Below are 8,988 nucleotides of genomic sequence, written 5' to 3'. Positions count from 1 at the left end.
GTGGCGTGTCTGGGCGCGCCAGAGCACGTCGAGTTCTCGGGCTTGTCGGCTTCCTCTTGGCAGTGAAAGGGGAGTCTGGTGTGCCGGCATGGTGTGTTCTTGGATCTGGTGTGCCATTCTCTTGGTCTCTAGGTGCATGGATAGTTTGTGTGAGGTGAGGCCAGGGTACTAGACATGATTGGCAGGGTTGGAGAGGGTTAAGATAGGCACATTTGATCAAAGCCACAAAAGTGGGTGTCATAAGCAATGTACTTGTCTTTTCTTGGTTCATGGTGATGATGTCAATGCTATGTGAGGTCATAGGAGTTGTTGTGGTACTATTGGTATTCTGGTTGAGCCCAGAGAGAGAGAGAGAGAGATAGAGAGAGAGAGAGAGACAGAGAGAGAGGTGGTGGTACATAGTGGTTGGGAGTGGTTGTACCCTAATTTTAATCTATGTGCTCCACATATATGGCAAGCAAAAAGTCTCTTGTGGGTTGAATTTTGACTAAAACTCTGCATAGATGTGTTCTAAATAAGGTTTGGCACTCATTGGTGGTCTTGGTTTGAAATTTGGAGGTGGTTTGTGAAAATTCCAAAAGTGGAGGGAATCTAGAATCTGTTTCAATGTCACCACTTTGCATCCTTATAATAATCAATAGAAAAGGAACTGGTCAAAGTGGTCAACATCAAAAGTGTTCATCTTGATGAGGTCTTGGATGAGGTGCAAAGAGTTGTGAGGTTTTGGTTTAAAAATATCTTAATCCAGGGGCTCAAAGTGGGTAAGATGTTAAAATTGTCACATGTGACCATTATCACATGTAACTAGGTTTTTGATTTTTCTTTGATTTGATTTGGGTTTCTTTGATGCAAAAGGGATCATTTTGAGTTTAAAAGAGTTTCCAAACCATTGGCACAAATTTACATGGCCTAGGTTAAAGATTTTAAAAAATGGCCATAAGCCATATGTGAGGGTTTTTGCAATTTCTCAATTCTTTTTCTTTCTTTATCTTTGATCCAAATGATCATGGTTTTGGGTTCAAATGAGGTTGGTTGAGTTTACTCATGGTTTCCAACCATTTGGGTAAGGTAAATAGGGCATAGGCCAATTATTGGAGAATTAGCCATTAGCCCACATATGCCTCACATTTTATTTTATTTTACTTTCTTGATTTCTCCTTGGTTTGGAAAAGAGGTAGGGTTTAGGGTTTTGGCACACTGTCAAAGATTGTAAACACACAACATGGCAAACCCCACAACAATTGGGCATGAGCACTATGCATAGCACAAGAGGTAATAAAAGTTTTTGTTGGTTCCAAAATTTGGAAAAATGGAATTTTATTTTTCTTCTTTGTTTGAAAAGTTGGGATGTTACAATGTCGCCCTCGGGAACTTTAGTCTCATATAAGCACACACACACAATTGAGCTTGTACACTTGCTGCATAGAGGATTGGGATTTTCTCTCATCGAGAGCATTTACTTATTTGCTATTTACTTTTCGCATTAATTTTTTATCGCAAACTATACACCCAAAAATACCAAAACCATTACTTTATTATTACTGCTTTCTTGTCGATTCTTCTAACCAATACCTTTGGCTCCTCGTGAGTTCGACAACATTTCTTATTGAAAAGTTATACAATTGATCTCCTACACTTTGGGAGCCATCACTCACTTATTTTGATGAAGGCGGATGAGAGTAATGCAAGGTGTTTAAAAGATATTCTGGAGATTTATCGTGCATCTTTAGGACAATTAGTGAGTGTTGGCAAGTCTAGTGTTGGCAATATATTCTGGAGGTAAGAGAGGAAATCTGTACCATCTTGGAGATTTTGACAGAGGCCATATCTGAAAAATACTTGGGACTACCTTCTATGGTAGGGGCGGATAGAAGTGATTGTTTCAAATATTTGGTTCAGAGAGTGCAAAAACTTATCATGGGATGGAAGGAAAGAACTCTATCAATGGGAGGAAAGGAAATTCTTCTTAAAGCTGTGGCACAAGCAATATCGGTTTATGTGATGTCTGTTTTCAAAATTCAAAAAAAATTGTAAAGGAATTATGGACGCAATATCGCAATTTTGGTGGGGTTGATGAGTTCAACGATAAGTATATACATTGGTTTTGCGTGGTGGAAGTTGTGTATCCCTAAGAAGAGGGGAGGACTTGGCATTCAAGATTTGCATAGTTTTAACCTTGCAATGTTGGCAAAACAGGTGTGGCCTTTATTGAGGAAACCTGATTCATTATGTGCCCGAGTTTTACGAGCTAAATATTACCCGGATGGGAAACTTTTGAAGGCCAAAATGAAGAGTGGTGCCTCATTTACTTGGCAAAGCATCTTGGCGGGTATCCAAACTTTCAAGAGAGGCTGTATATGGCGAGTAGCTGATGGTTCACAAATTGATATATGGCATGATTCTTGGATTCCTAATAAACCTGATGGTTTGGTTATTTCACCGAGGAAACAATGTTCTTTTGAAAGTTGAAGAACTTATTAATCCAATCATTGGATCTTGGGATGAGGTGCTGATAAGGGAAAATTTCTTGTCTATTAATGCTAATAAAATTCTAGCTATACCACTATCTTCAAACGGTGTCAAGGATTTTGTTGCATGGAGGTACACAAAGAACTCTCTTGTTCTTAGTTGGATCGGCCTATCACAGTGAGTGGACATACCAATTTGGTAGAAAAGAAAGAGATCTATATGCACCTGGGCAATCAAGACAAAATATTGTTTGGGATATTCTCTGGGAAACATCAGTTACGGGAAAGGTAAAAATATTTTCTTGGAAATCTGCATCTCCCAGTGTCCATACAATGTCCCCAGTGTAATATTCATTGCGAGGACATAAAACATGTTTTGTTTAGTTGTGAGCATGCTTTGGTAGAAAAAATAGAAGAAGCTATGATAGTGGATAGAGCTTGAGGAGCTCTTAGTACATCAACATGCTGATGGGTTGAGTGAGCTTATTTTGACAGCTGCGTGGTATATCAGGTGGATGCATCGTCAACTTATCCATGGAGAGAAGTACCCCACAAATTCGGTTGCTGCTATGTCTATCCAAGTCATTACTACAAACAATATTAGATCCTTGACGAAAAACTCAATAAAGAAGCAAAGCGTTTGGCCAAACCAAGAGAAGGTTATGTTTTGATTAACGCGGATGCTAGCTTCAATCTTGAGTATCTGTTAGGAGGTATAGGAGTAGTAACCAGAGATCGTACGGGGAGCTTCATCTCTGCATGCAAAGAAAAGGTTCAATATGCAATAGATGCATCTAAGTTGGAAGCTCAAGCTGTGTCCAGGGGCATTGCTTTGGCTAATCAGTGGGGTGGTCACGTATTATTTTTCAGTCAGGTTGTTTGCAAGTTGTTCATATCCGTCAAACTGGTGATTTTCTCTCAACTACAGCAGTAGCACTATTTGATGATATCTATGTCCAAGCATCAACATTTTCCAGATGCAAGTTTAATTTTTATAAAGGAAGCCAACTGTGTTGCTGATTGGTTATCAAGAGAGACGGATTCACTACCGAATGTCTGGTAGATCATCCGCAGATCTTTAATATTTCGAGATGTTAATTGACGATGTAACTATTATTTAATCAATAAAGCTCACAGCAGGATGGAGTCCTACTGTTTCCTTCAAAAAAGAAATTAGAATAGTACAAGATTTTCTTGAAAAACGGTGGATCATCACAAGCCATAACAACCAAATCATCGGTAGCACAACTTACACGACTTCATGGATGGGCCTGGGTGCAATTTGTGAGGTTGAGCATTAACGTTGCCTACGCGTTAGAGGACTGCAGATGCATGTCACACAAAAGATTACCCATGAATCGGCCTGCAAAAAGCTCGATGGGAGATCGTGCCACCCGATGTTATGATCCGCTGTACTTCCGCGTTTGCAGCTTCTATCCATCTTGCTCCTAAAAAAACAAACATTGCTCCTGAATATGTCAACGAATTAGTACTCCAGTTCCATGTGCTAGTGGCTGTTACAACAAACTCCAAAATTTCATGTAGGACTAACAAGTATTATCCAAGTCAACTTGCGCTGTCCTTCAGGAGTTCCATAAAATTATTGTCCATCGCCGACCACATATATATGATACACCCAGGGAACCGTCTAAGCTGTTAAGAGCATCTCTAGCATAAACCTCAAACCGTAAATCCCAAATACGTGTTAATAGGTCGAAAAATTCGTGATTTAGACGCCAAAAAATGCCTCCACAGACCGGACCCCGTAAACAGAAACTCTAAAATAGTATATTCCCAAATATTCCACCTACGTGACAGTTTTTTTTTTTACCTTCTTCTTCTTCCCAACCCACCCCGCGCTGCCACACCACGCCGCCAGCCCGCGCTCGGCCGCCCCGCGCCGGCCACGCCGGCCGACGCGCTGGCCGCAACCCGCCTGCGCTGGCAGCAGCCCGCACGCTGGCCACGCTCGCGAGCACACCCCGCCCGCGCGCATCAGCCCGCCCGCGCCGCCACAAGCCCACACCCACACCCCGCGCTGCAGGCCCCGCCCACGCCCCGCGCCACCGGCTGCTGGCCACGCCCACGCCCCGCGCTCGGCCGCCCCGAGCATCCTCTCCGCGCTGCTCGACTGGATCTGCCCGAATTCAACTGGTGGCTATCCGGCGAGCGTGGTTCGATTTTGCCTAATCTCCGGTCGAATTACATGGAAGTTCGCCGAAATTTGGCCGGACTCCAGCGAGTTTATCGGCGAACTGTGTTGGAGCGAGCTACACATTGACCGTATCCAGATTGACCTGCAAAAATATCTTTAAAACCCCAACTATAGAGGTCGCGGGCTTGATCTGCAAACAAACCTCCAAATTTTTTACGGATTTGACCACATAAGAGTGTCTGGACTGGGCAAAAAACACCCCAAATCCTAAATATCTGGGTTTGATCAATTTGGAGGTCTGCTAGAGATAGCTTTAATAAGTAAAAATAATAATCTCTGCGGAGGTGGCATTTTGGCACACGCGTGCATATGCACCCATTATAGAAAATAATAAAAAACAATTTTAGAAATGTCAAATAAAATCTGACATAAAAATTTTCTTATACATTGTGACATGCTATGTTCGTTCAGAAGTTTTCGTGGAAAAATAACATTTTGTGTGGTGTGTACAAAAAAGACAAAAAATGTCCTGTACGTAGTCGTGTTACAGCATTAAAAATTTTCTTTTTTACAGGAGCCACAGAAAAATGTTTTTTCTTTTGAAAACTTGTGTACCAATATAAAATGTCTAGATGTACATGTAAAAATTTAGTTTAGAATTTTTTAATACTTCGAAATGTGAATCTAAAGGTATAATTGTTGCACCCCCATGGGGCTCTCACAGCGATTCCAGCTTTTGAACCGTCGGATTTTTACTGTTCCCGGTCAACACTCGATCTCAGCCGTCCATTTCTGGCAGTAGCACCCTAGCAAAAGCCATGAACTGGCCGTTATCTACCCGCATCTGGCTGCGTCTGGGTCCTATGGTCCGGTGGGTCCACACAATCAGTCTCTACGGCTCGTTTCTGTTTCCGCAGCTAGCGTGAAAAATATCTTCACCGCGGAAAACATGCGCCGAAACCCTACCTCACCCAATCCCTCGCACCCACCTCCTCCCCAATCCCTCGCACCCACCTCCTCCCCAATCCCCTCTCGTTCTCTGGCATGGCAGCGGCGGCGGCGCCGAGCACGCGCCTGGGCAACGGAGCCGAGCGCGCGCCTGGAGATGGCTGCGGCGATGGCGCACCTGGCGGCGGCGGCGAGCGCGCGCCTGGAGATGGCGCGGCGAAGGCGCACCTGGCGGCGGCGGCGAGCGCGCGCCTGTGCGACTGCAGCGACTGCGGTGGCGAAGGCACGCCTTGGCGACGGCGAGCGCGCGATTGGAGCGCGCGTTGGAGGAGGTGGAGGCCGAGGATTAGGCAGTCGCCTCGCCGGTGCCTGGAGCTCCGTCCTCCTCCCTCGACGGCGAGGGCGGACAAGACACATCTGGAGGTGGCGCGTCTCGGGAAGACGTGCGAGGGCACCTGCCTCGAGCTCCACCTCGACTTACCACCTCGTGCCCTCGCAGCTCCGCCTCGAGCTCCACCTCAACCTTCGCCTAGCCCGACTCCTCCCCAATCCTCTCCCTCGTCCGTGCTCCCCAATCGCCTCGCCTATTTGCCATGGCTGGGAGATTATTTGGTCCGTGCTTCCCAATCCCATCCCATATTTCTCCTCCACCAATCCAGTGCCACTCCACTACATCTCATGGCTGAGGTTGAGTTCGTCATACTCGCCATGGCTGGGAGACGGAGCGCAGGTCGCCGCTCGTTCTCGCCACCTCGCATCGTCAAAATTGACGGGAGGAGCTGCAGGTGGCCGCTGCTTGGCAGCTTCTTGCGTCTCTCCCTCGAGCGCTCTGGTGCTCCCTCAATCTGCCCTCCCGTCAACTCATCTCCATGGCATGTTCATCCCCCCTCTCTGAACCCCTTGTGACGGGAAAAGGCGGAGGTTGCCGGGGTGGCCGCAGGTGATTCCCTCACCTCCATGGCGTTGGTGCCCAAAATTTCGAAACCCTGGATACTACAGGGTCCTCACTCCCTCTCTCTCTGTTTTCTCTCATAAGCATATACGTATGCTTCTTTTAATTTCATAGTGTACATTTAGGTTCTGACCATACCACTAATCCTTTCCTTCTTGCTCTGTTTGTTTAGGGAAAAAATATAAGGAAGAATCAATTATTGTTATAGATCTCTTGGGATTTTTGGCACAGGTTGATTCGATTCCATTTTATACAAGTATATGAAGGTACAATCATTGTCAATCAGCTTATTTCCATTGGGGGCCTTTTGCTTACATGTACGTATGTAGTTTATTTCTCTAAGTTGTCCTCTGAGCATTTTAATTTGACAAATTCATATATGAACTAGGATTATTTATCTCTGCCTAGCAGTAGTGCCTTGTTAGTATTTGTGTCTCAACTGGAAATTAATTCTGTTACTTATCTGCCATATGCACAGGTTGGTAGGTAAGGCTTAGAATTCCTAAATATGTTTATCGAGAATTATATTTACCATTGTTAATGCACCAAATTAGTGACAATCGTCTACTTCACATTGTTTTAATGTTGTTTTGACGTTGTCCTTCCAGTTCATATTCATTGTCCTTCCATTTCTTATTCAGCAAAGGAACAATGGACGATATGAAGCAGCAACGGAAGGAAGAGGTGAACCTACATATCAGCTCTTGGAATTGCATCGGCATCAACATCCATGTGTTCAAGGAGTTGATATCTGCATGGAACCTCGGCCCTGGAGATCGATTGGTACGAGGAGCAGGTGCTGGTCGCCATTGCGACACTTGTGCTGGTCGGGCAATCTGGCACTGTTGGCATATACCCAGGTAAAGGCCTCCTTCCTCATTCTGCATTTGTGTCAGTTTTTCTGAAGCTGTAAGAGTGTTACCTTGTGGGTAGAGGGATTCTGAAAATGGTTGTGCTACCGCGCTCATGTGCCTTTTTTCCATCTTCATTTTTTCTTCTACATTGTAAATTCGTTCTTGATCATGGTTGTCTTTCTGCTCAGTATATTGATGTGTCCTCAAAATATTGATGCTTTCCTGGTTGGGAGTACCATTCGGAGATGAAGTTACCAGTTTATTCAACCATATAACAGAAGTATGTTTGGCATTTAGCCTTTTTTGTTACTTGATAGAGTGTGGTTACCTACGTATTGGTAATCTATTTTTTAAAACAAGCTTATAGAATGGAAGATATGAATATCTATGTGTCACAGTTTACTGAACCCATTGAAATTCTACACTTGCCTAAAGAAGAATTACAAAACAATAGAAATTCCATCACATATGAGGATATGTTGCAACTATAGATTTTAAAACAAAATGCAGCTGACCATATGAAAATAGGAAAGTTTGCTTTAGTTAAAAAAAATTTATTGCTAATGTTGAATATGATATCATAGTCTAAAGTTGGTTGGATAAAATCATGATTGAGCCTCACGATTTTGCCAGGAACGCCATTATTTGTAACTCACTTTTATATGGTACCACTTCCAGATTGATAGTAGGGCTTGGATGGCATCTCCTCTCGGTGTTGATAGTCAGAGCATAGGCTGATATGCTTTCCAGGTCGGTATTTTAACCATATCTTGGAACGAATTTTCTTAAAATTCATTCAGAAGATTGCAATATGATTTATAGTAGCAGAAATATTTAGGTTCACTATATCTTTGATGCTTTATACATTTTACCTTATGCCCGTGCTTCATAATTTGTTATGTGCTTCATAATTTGTTATGTGCTACCTATTTACAGGTTCCTTTCTCGGGAACTATCTACATTGAGAACTGATTTTTCCCTTAAGGATTCAATAGATTACTATGGGCTAGCTCTTGGTAAATCTTCCCAGCTAAGGTAATTGATTTAGTACTACTGTTTGGTGTACATTAGCTTGCCTCGGTTTTTTGGGTTTCTGGCGATTAGCTTGGAACCCTAGCTTGGTGTTTGGTGTTTCTTGACAAGTGATTTGATATATATCATGTTAGAAAGAAACTATCCTAAATACTCATGGTGGTCCTTGGAACCCCATCTTGATAGTTATTGTTTTTCCGTGCACTGGCAAATTAGTATATCCTATAAGAAGCACATATACTGTCTGTTATCGGTGATGAAGGTATTTTTATCTTCGATTCCGCATCACAGGACGTGCCAACGGTAGTGTTTATTAAGAAGCCCTAAAATGTGTGGAGTTTTGGATATTATGTAATTTGCTGAATACCATTGCTTAGTCTGGAGATTAGACATGTCTGTTGTATTTTCTTTGTTATCCATGTGATGTCATAAAAGACAGTGTTGTTTGTTTCAGTTACACAGAACAATCAAATAGAAGGGCTGAGAACTGTTTTATGGTCTTTTTATTTACCAGGGTCCTTTCCTTGTCAAATAGAACAATCAAATTAGATTAACTTTGCCACCATAATGAAAACAAGC

At 43.2% G+C, this 8,988-nt stretch overlaps 1 long non-coding RNA gene across 6 annotated transcripts; it reads left to right on the top strand.

Moving 5' to 3' along the window:
* The first annotated feature begins 6,459 nt into the window (after positions 1–6,459).
* On the top strand, positions 6,460–8,420 carry LOC124665513. Of its 6 annotated transcripts, none has more exons than XR_006990589.1 (5): positions 6,460–6,511; positions 6,696–6,789; positions 7,165–7,383; positions 8,056–8,127; positions 8,314–8,420. It is a non-coding gene; the product is annotated as an uncharacterized LOC124665513 (long non-coding RNA). The 6 variants fall into 6 exon arrangements; XR_006990590.1 differs by having other exon boundaries at positions 6,696–6,840; XR_006990588.1 differs by having other exon boundaries at positions 6,465–6,571.
* The last annotated feature ends 568 nt before the right edge of the window (positions 8,421–8,988 follow it).

Source organism: Lolium rigidum, chromosome 6 (genome assembly GCF_022539505.1).
Source record: "Lolium rigidum isolate FL_2022 chromosome 6, APGP_CSIRO_Lrig_0.1, whole genome shotgun sequence".
In the NCBI taxonomy this organism is placed as follows: Eukaryota; Viridiplantae; Streptophyta; class Magnoliopsida; order Poales; family Poaceae; genus Lolium; species Lolium rigidum.
This window is presented reverse-complemented; position numbering and strand designations above follow the sequence as displayed.